The 14,724-nt window shown below is 49.0% G+C and overlaps 1 long non-coding RNA gene across 1 annotated transcript in view; it reads right to left on the bottom strand.

Moving 5' to 3' along the window:
* Window positions 1-14,424, bottom strand: part of LOC128332092 (uncharacterized) — a 34,605-nt gene extending 20,181 nt beyond the window's left edge. The window contains exon 1 of the long non-coding RNA XR_008310553.1: window positions 14,370-14,424. This is a non-coding gene — a long non-coding RNA (uncharacterized LOC128332092). The remainder of the gene's footprint in view (window positions 1-14,369) is intronic.
* Between the last annotated feature and the right edge of the window lie 300 nt (window positions 14,425-14,724).

Raw genomic sequence — 14,724 nt, 5'->3', positions numbered from 1 at the left:
GAGTTCCATCTCAGTCTCCACCATCAATGGCTTCTGCAGGTACTTCAGAATACTCTGCTCGGCACCAGTGCAGGGCATGGGTGGCACCATTTGTACCTGTGGCAAGGCACAAAGGCACCCTCATTTGAACCACAGGGTGGAACCAACAGGTGGAAGTGCCAGCTACATTAATGCTGCCAGGGACACCATGCTGCTGGACTGGGAAGTGGTGTTGGTGCTGCTGCTGCTGGGTGTGGACTGCACACTAGAAGGAGGTGCTCCAGCACCCTTCTCCTGAATCAGACCCAGTCTACTCTCCTCTGCCTGCCTCACCTCTTGAACTAGGAGGGCCCTGAACCAGGAGGGCTTGGCAAGAGCGATGGCATTGCCCTTCATGGTTGAGTCACACAAGCAGGCTAAAACATTATCTGTCAATTGACCCAACATGGTGCTGAGCTGATTGATAACGAACTACAGTCCTCAAACGACCTGCCAGAGCACATGACTCCCCAGTGGTCAGAGTGATCTGGAGTTCACCCATGGACTTCTCCAGGAGAAGAGTGGTGGGCAAAGCCTAGAACCATGCAATGGGGTCACACATGCTGCTTGTCACGAGGAGGAAAAGCTCGAGTACCAAGAACAGCCCAGAAATTTGCTTCCAGTCCATGGTGGACAGGTTGCACACTCCCTAGCCACAGTTTCTTGCCAGGGTGTGGATGGCTGCTTCTTGCTCCTGCAGGTGATGGAGCAAGAGAAAAGTGGAGTTCAACTGTGTCTCATCCCTAGGGATTATGTGTCCAGGTATGCTGAGCTCATGAGACCTCTACTAGAGCTTCCACTACCCTTCTTGCTGCCATGGAAATAGGGTGCTATCTTGCAGCACTTCTCCACAAGAGCAGCTGTGGCAGCAGCAACAACCCCTGCATTGGAGAGCTCCCTACATTACCTGGCCCTTGCCTCCTTAGTGCCAAGGGCATCCATCACTACCAGGTGCAGAATGTGTGCCATACAGCATGACACAAACTGCAGCTGATGTGCCACCCTCAGCATGTTGGCATCATTGTTGGTGACCATGAAGCTCCTGTGGAGGTTTGGCTGCCTGGACCTGGACCTGGTGCCCAATGACAGCTGACACCTCATCTGACCTGTGGTCAGTGTCCAGCGGCTCCACATGCAGCAGAGCCCACCTGGGTTTTGCTGCCTGGGAGAATGAGCTGGCCATGCCAACAGCAGCAGATGTTGTCCCCTCTTTCTCCTGTTCCCACCAGTGTGCTGTGAGGGACAGGAAAACAGTCTGCACTCCACTACAGCTGGCCCACACATCGATAGTGAAGTGCAAACTGGTGCCAGGCACTGCTGACTCCAGCAACCCTGAAACAACCTCCCTGCATGCCTAGTACAGGGAAGGCACTGCCCTCCTACTGAAGGTGGTGTGTGAGGGGATCTAGTACTTGGGCAAGCAGCTGGAGCACCTGACAGAAGCCAGCATTCTCCACCATCTGAAAGGGCTGGTCATCGAACGTCATCTTCCCTCCAATGGCCTGGGTTATGAGGTGTGCCTCTGGGAGACGCCTGGACACGCCCACTGTGTGAAAGGCAATGTGCCCTGCTTGAGAGCAGGAGCATGTCGCTTCCTACCACTAATCGAGGGCACAGCAGGTGGCCTAGCAGCACCAGCAGGAGTGAGGATGCCTGGATGACACTTTTTGATGTGCCTCAACATTGATGACATCTCCAGTTGCTTGGCATCCTTTCTCCTGCTGACTTGTGCCCTGCAGTGGACACAGCCAGCAAATCTAGGCTCACTTTAGCCATGCTCAGCATGGTCCCACACAATGCTGCCAGCGGTCCTGGACTGCTTGGGTGCTGGTGGCACTACTGGGCCTGCTGGTTGGCCACCACCAGCCCTCACCCCAAACCAGCCCTCACCCCAAACAAGCCCTCACCCCTCCCTCTGCCCGGAACCCTCCCTCTGCCCGGAACCCTCCCTCTGCTCGAAGTCCTACCCTGCACTGCACGTTTCTGAACATCCCTTCCGCCAAACTAGGCCCTATTTTAAAAGAAACCAACTAAATACCAAAGCTCCACCAAACGGACAAAGAAACAAAGATTGAACCAAAACTACACCAAACCACTACTGAACCTAAAACTAAACTTTAAATGAATTAACAACAAGAGTTAGAAAACAGTGACACTAAAAACCAATTAATAGAACGCCAAACCTAACCTCAGAAAAACAAATGGACAAACCCTCCCAAACTCTAAACCTAAAAAACCAAACTATAAAACTAACCAACCAGGAAAATATACAAAATGGGGTAGGGATCTCACCAATATCATGTGGTGATGAGGTAGATCATCCACAGGAAGAGTAATTTTTTAAAGGCAGGCGGTAATCCAACAGGGTAGGATAATCCATAGCAAAAGTTAGGCAGGTAATTCAAAGAAAAAGGCAGGTAATCCAGTGGTCTGCAGCAGGCAAGGGTCTGCAGCAACAAGTCCACCAAGGCACAGTAGCAGCACAGCCCGAGTTCTTCCTCAGAAGCCTTCCTTAAAGCTTTAAATACATTTTGAAACTCCCACCTTCTTTCACCACCACCTCAAATCCCTACCCCTCAGCCAATGGGGGCAGAGTTGCCCAGACAACAGAAAGATTTGAATGACAACAAGCCAAACAGAGCAAAAGAGCCAATCAGAAGGCAGTGGCTGAAAACCAATCTGTAAGACAGAAAAATGGTCATTGGACCACACAGTAATGGCAGCCGCCGCGTTTTATCCATCAAACCAGTACAATTTGAACCGGGCTTAACTTGGTTTGAACTCGGACCAGCCCCCGCTTTTCAGGTTCAGTTCAAACGCAAGGCTGGTTCAGTTCAAACTCAAACTGGGCCGGTTCAGTTCAAACTCAGTTCAAACTGAACCAGTTCTTCCTACCTCTAATGCCTGGCCGGCAAGCCAATACAGAAGCAGTAGTGTGTTGTGGCTTCCTGGACTTTGGGCCCAGGTCTACAAGTCCAATAGTATTCTTTGTCACAGTGGACTAGATCCCAGCATCCTTTGCCTGCTCTCATATACATATACCCTCCTAGGAAGTCATCACGATCCCTTCTTGGAGTAACAGAAAAATAGTTCCCCTCTCCATCCCTCCCCCCTCCCCCCATTACCAGTAATCATGCTTATGCGAGACTGTTTGGCTGTGGGACTCTTGCAAGGGTGGTGGTACAAGTGTTATGAAGGGAAGGGTTTAAATGCCCTTTTCCTGCCGAGGGTGTGCAGTCCATGCTGAAAAGGCAGGATTGTGCAGGGCACACTCCCTTGAAGATCGTGGCCAATGGGTGCCACCCTGCTGAGACCTTGCCCACTATCTGGCAACGTGACCACTATGGAGCTTGTGGAATGTAGCCTTGGTGGACCAAGAAGAGGAAGGAGCTCCTCTGCCATGAAACTGGAGGATGCCTGACCCGGGTTGGAAGATTTTCATGGGACGATTCCTGGGTTCAAGATTTAACCTCAGGTCTGTCAACCCGCAGTTTCACTATTCACACCTATCATGAAAATGGAGTTTGCCGAAACTGTAATTTTTCTAATTGTAAATCACATTGCAGACATTCATCCAACCGCAGCCTGGCAACCTCCATTTTCAAGGCAGGGCAGGGAAGCCCCTCCCTCTTTCTGGTCTGACAAGGCTGCATCCTAGCAAGCTCCTTAGTGCTCATATCACCAAACTGTGGGCAAGGCTTCAGAACATCTCCAGGGCGGCAGCCACTGACCATCATCTTCAAGGGGGCATGCCGAACATGATCATGCCTTTTTGGAATGGCCATCCAACATCGGCAGGGAAAGGGGATTTAAATCCCTTTATATGCCATTCAAACACTTCATCTGACAGTGATTGTACTGCCACCTCATAAGAGCCCCACAACAAACAGTCTTGCACAAGCACAATTTCTGCCAGGGGTGGGGATGCTGAGCAACACTATTTTTCTGTTACTCAGGGAAGGGAACATGAGGATTTCCAAAGAGGGGAAGGATGCTCTTGTGATGGCTCACACCAACAAACCAATCCATGGAGACCAAACTACACTCCTGCCCCTGTGGCAGCTTGCTGCCAGGGGATTAGGACTCGCATAAGAGGGCCAGTCTACTGGGGAGGACCTTAGGCTTGCCAGCCTTTGGTCTTCCATTGGACTGTGTGATCATGACTTGAGCTATCAAAAAGGGGGGGCTGCTTGCATGGGGCTCCCATTCTCTCTGATTAATGATAGATCTTTTGTGTTGCAACCCCCTCCTCTTTTGGTGGGCAGACTGGGAAAACACTGGGACTGCAGCCAGATCTTAACTCTCATTCAAATTTCCCGGGTTTGGATCAGCATTGCACCGTATGTAGATCTGCTGCCGCAGGGAATTGTGGGAGAGGAACACCAATTTCCAGTGATCTCAGGAGAGCAGGGTCGTTGTTGCAGGCAAAAATATAGAAGGACATGTTCAAGTTGGTGGACGGGCTGGCAGAGGGCCTACTTTTACTGCTTCTTCATGGCAGTTGCTAAGACAGGGAGAGGTGTTGCCAGGGTACCCATCTTGCTTTTGTCAAGCAACCAGGCTGGGTAGCATCAGCTGTCTGGCCTGCATGCATGTCTCCATAGCCTGAGACTCTCATGAGAGAGCGGTCCATGGGAGAAGGGATGTCATTGCGCATTACTAGTGATTCTGCCTGACACTTCTGTCACCACAGACGGTTCTTCTCATGAGTTGTGAAGGGGTATCCCCATGTCCTTCCACTCTCGTGAGAGAGTGGTCTGCTCAGGAACAGCATCCATTGTCATCACAAAGGACAAATTTCCCCTGTCACTGAAGGCAATGTTGATCCTGCTGCCCAGCTCTTCTTATAAGTTAGCCTAGACTGCATGCCAAGGCCAGGCCCACAAGGCTGGGCCCCCCCTTCCCCAATAACACTGTGCAAAAAATAGACCTCAGCCACTCAAGAATTCCCAGGTGGGGCTACCTTTTAAACCTACCTCCCAGTTTCGGTGCCCTGCCATCCCAGTGATCTAATTGGATTGCCTTGTTTATGTTGCCACTGTGACTGTATGTGCTTGTGGACATATATCTTTATCACTTGATTTTTGGGGAGCTAAGCACATAGTGCCCATCTTGCTATCCCATCCTCTGTCTCTCCTGACTGCCAGGAGCAGGTAACAAGGGACAGAGTGGGAAGAGGGCATGCCCCACGTGTGACTTTCCCATTTGACAGGCTTGGAAGCTTGGGACGGTACACGGCGGCTTCCCTGTTGCCGGGCAACTGCCTTATTAGATCAGAGACGGTGGGGCAAGTTCTCGGAGAGCTGGCCAGTGAGAAGCACCACAGGCATGGAGCAGGCACAATCCTTGGCGGGTCTGAACTGGCCTCTTTCTGATTGTGGTTCCAGAAACTGCACAGGACCACGGTTATTGTGGTGTCCACTTTCGGATGCAATGCTGCCACCACAGAACCTCAGGATGGTGCGGCAAAACTCACTACAAACTGGAGGTTCATACTGGAGTTTGGTGAGGGAAACCTCAGGTCACTTTTGCTGTGAATTCTGTAATTACATGCATTCGGATGTTCACAAATTTCAACCTCTGCCCCATTTAACTGTAGTTTTTTGCATGCAAATGCTATATCCAAATGTGCCACAGGTGTCAGCTACAGTTTGGGTGATAGCGCACTCAGGAACATAGGAAGCTGCCATATACTGAGTCAGACCATTGGTCTATCTAGCTCAATATTGTCTTCACAGACTGGCAGTGGCTTCTCCAAGGTTACAGGCAGGAATATCTCTCAGCCCTATCTTAGAGATGCCAGGGAGGGAACTTGGAGCCTTCTGCTCTTCCCAGAGCGGCTCCATCCCCTGAGGGGAATATCTTACAGTGCTCACACATCAAGTCTCCCATTCATATGCTACCAGGGCAGACCCTGCTTAGCTAAGGGGACAAGTCATGCTTGCTACCACAAGACCAGCTCTCCTCTTGCAGTGACAGTTCATAGATGTGCATTCATGGCAAAAACTGCTTTGCAGGCATATTTTCTGGCACTAGTGATGAGCTCTATTTTCTAGCAGTAGTGTTGTATGATAACGTTTTCCTTTGCATTTTGGTAATGGGAGAGAATGGGATAATTGGTACTGTAAGTGAATCCATTTATTGTAATTTTATCAAGGCTTGAGCACTGCAAAGTCCATGAAAGCACTTGCTGACAAGCTGTCCTCCAGTTTATTAGGGTTCCTTCCCGGGAGGGCTGGATTCAATTATGTGTTTCAGCAATTTCCCAAGAGAACTTCAGAGTTTAAGCCAGCAGCCTTTACATTGAGATTTCCTTCTTAAGGTTACAAGTGACCTGCTTTTCCAAACTTTTTAATCTGCCCTAAAATGACACATTTAAATGACAGAGCAGAAATCTGAGCCGCTCTGTCGGCTTTTACTTATCCCTTCATTAGAAATGGAAAGAAAGAAGAGAGTTGAAAACCTAAATTTTATTTCCCCACTTTCAATTTATACACTGGAGAGTCAGACCAGACATGATGTTAAAAGCATAATTCTACTTCCACACTTCTTTAAAATGAATAACAGCAGTGATGGGGTTGATCTTTATATCAGGACAATGGCATGGAGGAGGGGATTAACCCATTACCCCTGTACTGCAATCCTGGTGAAAATCACCCCCTTGAAGCTGCTATTCCATTAAAAGCTCAATTCTTCACCCTCGTTACAAGGAGCATAGCAAGGTTGGAGCAGGCCCAGGGATGAGATTTCAAAATGGGCTCCTCACTACCTTCCTCTTCTTCTCCTGGCCATTTTGAAATCTCATCCCTCTAATCTCTTCAAGTTCTTCCCTTCTGGCTGATGCACCAGAGGCTACAGTGCATCATCACAGAAGAGCTGCTAGTAGTGCTACCCAATGACAGATAAGAGGGTGTGTGTGTGTGTGTGTGTGTGTGTGTGTGTGTGTGTGTGTGTGTGAGAACCCCTGACATAATCCTGAGCCATTTTGGAAGGACGGTATACAAATCAAATCAAATCAAATCAAATCAAATCAATCAATCAATCAATATCCAAGGCAGAAGCCAAATTACAACAAAGTAAAGGAGTTTCATGCATTTGCAAGTTAAAGCATGCACAAATATGTAGACTTTTGCTGCATAAAGCAGAAAAGTAGCAGTGCTCAAATTACAGGAGGACAGAGAGGCCATCATTCAGGTCAGCCTCAACTTTTGGGACTGTCCCCTTCGCTACTGCTTTTTGAAGGCTGGGATCATTTGACTATAATTAGGAGCCTATTCACACGATTGTAGAAAATCAGGCTAGCCTCTGCTAGCCCAGTTCCCTACAATCGTGTGAACCACTGGGCTCGGCTGCGAGCCCAGTGGTTCTTGATCGGGTAACCCGCTCAAGTAGCCCGCCCCTTAAACCAGGTTTGCGGAGCGCTCACTCCACAAACCCGGTTTTTGGGATTGTGAGTAGCCGCGGCATGGCTCCATGCTGCAGCTACTCATGAGTACACCTCCAGTGGGAGGCTGAAAATCAGCCTCCCGGCTCGGGGGTCTCCCAAGTATGCCTTGCGCGCATGACAAGACTGGAGCTTCCAGGGGTTGCGTGGCCCCCAAACTCCCCAGCCCCCGCCGGTCCATCATGGAGCCAGCAGTCATGTGGGCAGCCAATCCGGCTGCCCAGGGCTCCCTCCCTGCTCGTCTGCAAAACCGCCAAAAGTGATTGTGAGACCCGCCTCTAGGAGTCCTCAGCAGAGGGGCTTGCAAATTTCATTGTCACTCTCCCCCTCACCTCTCCCCACCCAAATATGCTCATTGACCTTATCCACATAAACTGAGAGTAAATCCCCACTAAACACAGTTGCATAGTAAAGCTACATTTCCCCCCGTCATGCTTACTTGAAATGACCATTGGCCCCACTGGAACTGACTTCTGAGAAAACATATAGAAGCTTGCACATATTTATTTGGACCAACAGAGAAGGAATGTTTTGGGGAAATCCTGCTCTGGGGTAAATCGCCAAGATGCAATTTTGATTCCCTTTTCTTCTTTTGTCTCTCTCTCCCCACTCCTCACTTTTGATGATTAACAAGAAAAACATAAAACCATAGCTGGGCAACCTAAGCAGCCAGTGACATGTGCCCTAACCCCACCCACCTGCTTAACAGCTGGTAGGCAGTGGGTCCCAGCAGCTCAGCTCAAGTAAGTTACAGCAGCAGGGAAGCAAAGGAAAGAGCCTAGAGGGAAAGAGCAGCAGCAACAAGGGAAGAGCTCTAAAGAGCTCAGGCTGACTGCTAGCATGCCATTGGCAACCCTAGCACAACAGCAACTCAACAACAAAAGCTGCTTGCTTCCCCTCTTTTTAGAATTGAGAGAGAATGGTACATATGGGAGGAGGAGGGGAGAAAAATTACCAAGCATGTCAATTTGGAACTGAACTTCTCTGTCTGAAGAAAAACAATTGCTGGTGTGGACTGGTCCTCTTCTCTCCTCCCTGCTCTGCTCACCTCGTGCCGGGCTCACACACTCTCTCTTTTGGGTGGGCAAGGGTGGGAGAAAGGCGGAAGCAGCTGATCAGCAAGGGCAGAAGGAGCACAGCAGGCTGCTTAGCTCATAGCTCAAGCTAAGCAGGAGGGTGACTCATGGGTAAGGGGGGTATGAAGGGCTGGCCTTGGGGGCCTCTCTGACCCTGTGGGCCCAGGTGCAATTGTCCCCCCTTGTCTAATGGACCCTACACCCCTGCTCGTTACATATCAAATTGTGTTATCAGAGATTATGTAAATGATATTAACATTTGATTAAGTAACATAGTTGATATGGCTAACATGATTATGACAATGACAAACTATCATAGTTGGTCAGAAAAGTGATAAAGGAATGCTTCTTCCCCCAGTGCATCAAGCGCATTCTGAGCAGGATTGGGTTGTGCCCAGCACCAAGGGAGATTGGCCACATGGGTGGCCATCTGCCCATTTCGCAAGTGCTTGTGTGCTCAATGAAGGGCAGGTATGGTGGCCACCTTATGGTCACGTATGGCAGGCCCCTGCCTGCCCGCTAACAGTGCTTCACGCAGCTCAGCATCCACCCTGACTAGTGGGGGACAGCTGGTCACCACTGACAGAGCTGAGTAGGAATTTTTTGTGTCCACCTGATTGGCTTGTAGTGGAAGCATTTTTGCCTACTCCCTACTGGATCATTGTTCTGGCTTTTCATTAGGGGTGCTGCCATTAAATAGGCTAGCCTGGTCACACTGGCAGGTGAGTGCATGCTGGGGGTGGGGAGTGTGCCTTATTGGTATTCAACCGGAGGCACCTTTATGGTGAAGCGGTTTCCATGGAACAGCACCTCAGGGTTGTGTGGTCTGGGAATAGAACCCCTTTTGGCAGGGGTGTACCTAGATGATTTTGGTACCTGGACCAGCCCTTCTGTGAGGCCCATCCCCACCAAGCCCCCCCCTGCACCTCAAGGCCCCCCAAAACTACTTTTGGGAAGCTCCTGCTATGGCTAACCTACATGCCATTAAAAAAAAAAACAAGCCACTTTGTGGCCAAGGGGTGCCCGCAGGGTGGAGGTGAGCCGAGTTGCCAATTTCCTCCCCCCCCCCACAGTGGTGATTGCGATGGGGGGAGTGACTGCTGGGCATGTCCTCTCTGCCCAGCTGCTGCTGTTAACTGCAAGGTGCACCTGTGCAGTTCAGAAAAAGATCGTTCCAAGCCTGTGACACAGGCTTGTGACAATCTTTTTCTGAACTGTGCAGGCATGCCTCAGAGTTCACAGCAACCACTGGGGAGAGAGGACATGCCCAGTGGTCACTTCCCCCATCATCACCGCCACCATGGGGGGCGGAGGTTGACTACTCAGCTCACCCCCCACCTGCAGCCACACCTCAGCTTTGCGGCAGGTTTGTTTTAAAAAATACGCCATGCAGGTTAGCCGTGGTGCAGCAGGCAGGCACGGGGTGTCTGTAGGAGGCACACCCAGGCATTTGGTGCCCCCCCCCGGACCTTGAAGGCCATGGACCGGGGCCCCAAAGTCTGGGGGTTAGAGTGCCTCTGCCTTTGGGAAGATGCTCATCTCACACACTTAGAACTTTGAGGCTTCAGGGGTGGTGACAGGAAATCCTCCCTTGACACAGAATACTGTGTGGTAGGAAAGAAGCCAGAGGTTGCATCATGGCTGCTGGCCACCACCAAGCTTAGTTGATTCTCCTGGCAGTGGGGAAAATAGCCATCTTTAGGAGGCTAAATCCCAGAAAGGAACGGGTTGCCCACAATCGGGGCAACGATATGAACGATAAGGATCCAGCATTCAAAATTGTGTCAGAGATCACTTTCTTTGCCCTGGATGGAGGAAATGACGGGCCAAACTAGACATGATACAGGAATTCTGTGACTGGAACTCCCCATGTCATTTTATTTCTCAAAATCAGCAGTGGGGGGAGACAACTTGGATCAGGGCCATGATATCTGGGGTGGGGAGAGGAGGGCTTAAGTCCTTGGACCCATGATGATTCCTAACTTAAATCCCTTCTTGAAATGGCTGCCAGACACAGAAGAAAAACTTACAAATGCAGAAGTGTTCCCTTCTGTGGAGAAAGTGAGATTCATATAATGTGCAAAGGGAAAGGATTACACTCCCTCCCTTGTACCTCAGCCTCAACTCAAATCTGGCTACCTCAAGGCTGCTTTTTGAAAAAGAAAAAAGACACAAGGAGCTCCAGTCATGGGAACTGGCACACCTAATTTGGCTCATGCACACGTCTTTGTTGCGAAATACAGAACCTCCACTGTGCTAGAGCGCTGGACCAGAGCTGTATCTAGTGAAAATAGCGCCTAGGGCGAACACTGAAATTGCGCCCCCTGTCTAAACATCTGACACTCATCTTTCAGATAACTTTACCATAATATCAGCTCAAAAATACAACTCAAGCTCGTTTATCTTTTAATATTTCAAAAACTATTCAGCAGTGGACGTAGCCAGACCAAAAAATGATGGAAAACTACAAATTTCAGTATGCTGGGGCTCATGAAATACCCAAATACAATGTGGAGGTGTACTTGGAAAACTAAACAGAAGTGCCTGTCTAATTCTCTACTATGCATTGTAGCATCACTATTACATAAGTTTTAAAAATAAATGGAGAACTGGACTTTCCCCAGATACTCTGAAAATAATTCAAGGATATGCAGAGTAAACTGTGTCACTGCTTGGAATATATTCTAGTATTTCAGAAAGACAGTTAAAATGAGAGGAAGAGAGCAAGAAACTCCCAGTGGGACTCATTTTACCGACCTCAGAAGGATGGAAGGCTGAGTCAACCTTGAGCCCCTGGTCAGGATCGAACTTGTAACCTTCTGGTTATAGGGCGGCAGTTTTACCACTGCGCCACCAGGGGCTCATTTAATACTGATTCAAAGAAACTCACCATTAATAGCCATATTATTAAGACATCACATTTAACTCACTTATCACAAGAGCAAATGAATACAGTCCTAACTCATAAGCTTCAGCTCAGTATCCACAAGCCCTGATTCTCTGTACATAGTGCCAATCTGAATATGTGTACAGTGTCTTATATTATATTAATTTTTTTTTTAAAAAAAAACCTTTTTACCTGTAGTCCCTTCAGGGGGCTTTCTAAAGGCCGTGGGGGCATGGGGGGGTCTGCAAAGGTTTTCCCTCCCCCCGCTGGCCTCTAGGGCCTCGCAGGGACAATTTGAGCATGTGCGGTAGCCATTTTTAAAATTAATATATATTTTTTTAAATGGCCACTGAAAACAAAATGGCCACCGTGTATGCTCAAATGGCCTCTGCAAGGCCTGGTATGGCCTAGAGCCTCACAGAGGCCATTTTAGCATGCACAGTGGCCATTTTGTTTTTGGCAGCCATTTTTTTAAAAAAAATTAATTTTACAAAATGGCGCCCCTTAAAGTGGTGCCCGGGGCATGTGCCCTGCCTGCCCCACCCTAGATATGCCCCTGTGCTGGACTTACCAATTACAGCAGTGTTCTCCATTGTAAGGCCTGGAGTCAGTGGTGACTCCCACCAGTTCTTAGTGTGGCTCTTTGACTAATTGCTTATTGGACCTGTGTGAAGCTCCAGCCAAAATGGAATACTATGCAGAGTCCTCCTGGCACCACGCGGAGGTGCTCCTGACCCATGCCGTGCTGTTCTTTGCCTAGTTCCAGTAGGGTTCCTTTAAGAAGAGGAGAGCTGGTCTTGTGGTAGCAAGTATGACTTGTCCCCTTAGCTAAGTAGGGTCTGCCCTGGTTGCATATGAAAGGGAGACTACAAGTGTGAACACGGGAAGATATTCCCCTTAGGGGATGGAGCCACTCTAGGAAGAGCAGAAGGTTCCAAGTTCCCTCTCTGGCATCTCCAAGATACGGCTGAGAGAGATTCCTGCCTGCAACCTTGGAGAAGCCACTGCCAGTCTGTGAAGACAATACTGAGCAAGATGGACCAATGGTCTGACTCAGTATATGGCAGCTTCCTGTGTTCCTAAGGGAAATGAAGCCCTCTTGAGTCCCTGTACCATCTTGGAAGGTGTGTGGAGTTCTTTCAGAGCCCATAGAGCTCTGAAAGAGAGGGACTCATCTTTTTGAAAGGGCCCTTCAGCAGTACTTTGTGGAGGTCAGCACAGTTGGAAATGGCGCTCACATTGAACGGTGTTTGTTTGTACCAAAATGACCTCAAGGGCAGGTTTGTTTGTACCAAAATGACCCCAAGGGCAGGGTGCCTCTGAGTACCAGTTGCAGGGGAGTAATGGCAGGTGAGAGGGCATGCCCTCAACTCCTGACTGTAGGCTCCCAATGGCATCTGGTGGGCCACTGTGCGAAACAGGATGCTGGACTAGATGGGCCTTGGGCCTGATCCAGCAGGGCTGTTCTTATGTTCTTATGTTCTTATGACCCCCACTTGAAAAATAGCAAAGACCACTGAGTTAGTGTTGGATTTGGACCATGGAGGTTCAAATTCCCACTCAGCCATGAAACTCACTGGGTACTCAGTGACACTCTTTTGGAGTCACCCTACCTCAAAGGGATGTTGTGAGGATAAAATGAGGATGAATTATGTACACTGCCCCAAACCACCTGAATCAAGCAGCTTAAAATGTAATATATATTGTAGATGAGTCATGGACATTGTTAGATACTTAAGAGCTGGGGCCTGGACCCCGCCACCTTCCTTTTGATAGTTAAACTCAATCACTGAGAAAGATCATCAGGAGATTTGGTGCTGGGTGCTATCAATATGCTGATGACACGCAGATCTATTTCACCATATCAACTTTGTCTGACCCTCTCCGGGAGCCCCTGACACTCCACATGAGCCAGCCTCTCAGCCCCTTATATGCCTCCTCACAGGCTATGCATCACCCACCCACCCCTTATGGGGCCAACGCCCCTCTTTATTCCCTGTAATTGTCTACCCTTTACAGCTGCTGCTAATGCCTCTCCCCCTCCTCCCTCCTCCTGCTCAGACCCCCTCCCTTCGGGAAGCATGCTGCTGATGTTATCCTTGCACACCTCCCCTTTGGCCATTTCAAGGCTCTGCCCCTCCTCCTCTGGCTCCACAGCCAAAGCCTGAGCCCACCGCAGGTCATGGAGGACCGCTGGAGCCAAACCCTCACCCACTGGCAGTCTTTCCTCTGCTTGTCCCTGGCTGCCACCCATCCCTGCCTCCTCAGACCCTCTCACCACTCCATCCTCAGAAGTAAGGACAGCCATCCTCAATTAAATAAAATAATCATACCCCACCAAGGAGAATTACATATGTCTTTTAAAGTCTCTGATATGATAAGACAGCATGAATGAAGGTAGAAACAGCAGAGAGCTAGGTGAGGCCAGAAGCTCTCTCCTGTGCTCTGTGCAGGTGCCCCCACTGGAAGTGGGGGAGCGAGATGAGGAGGGAGGTGGTTGATGAGATTTGGGGTGCTGAGCAATTCACTGGGGCCAGTGCCCCATGGGCTGCTCCCTAAAGACACCTCTGAGCTGAGTAATTTGGGCACATAGGCGTGTGACATTAGCATTTACATTTCTAGGTTACAGAAACATTATGTCCCCAAGGCATTCCTGATGTTTAGTGCATATGAGGCATACACTGCAGTTGCCATTCTATTTGCTTTGAAGCTGTCCTCGGTATGGGTCATGTGCTTCAAATGCATTCTTGGCTAAGTTTTGACGGCTATACTTGATACAGCTCCCATCATCTCGATGAGATACATTCAAATGGCTCTTCAGGGAAAATTAATTGTAATGAGTAGCTTTCTGAAAACATACCTTTCTACCTTTCTTCAGATGAGTGAGACCTTCCTTGGTCGGCTGTGCAAATTAATTGTAATGAGTAGCTTTCTGAAAACTTACCTTTCTTTAGATGAGTGAGACCTTCCTTGGTCGGCTGTGCTGTGTTTAGTTGCAGAGTTAATCCTTTTTCCATAACATTGCTTTTCTCAGCCAAGTCAGATGATCCATTATTGACCTTTAGGAAGTGGCCTAGGATTTTTTCTCATGCAGCACACACACACACACACAGAGAGGGAACACCAAATATTAGCACTGCGTTCATTGTTGCTTTGCAGATGATAATCCCTCAAGTCATCCAGCTCAAATAAACAGCTGCAACAAAAATCTGCAAGGCCAGGTATGCATGAATATGAATTTAGGCAGAAACATTGTGTAGCTCTGGAAATAAAACAAACTTAATTCACGTTGAATGGTG

Source organism: Hemicordylus capensis, chromosome 6 (genome assembly GCF_027244095.1).
Source record: "Hemicordylus capensis ecotype Gifberg chromosome 6, rHemCap1.1.pri, whole genome shotgun sequence".
Lineage (NCBI taxonomy): Eukaryota > Metazoa > Chordata > Lepidosauria > Squamata > Cordylidae > Hemicordylus > Hemicordylus capensis.
This window is presented reverse-complemented; position numbering and strand designations above follow the sequence as displayed.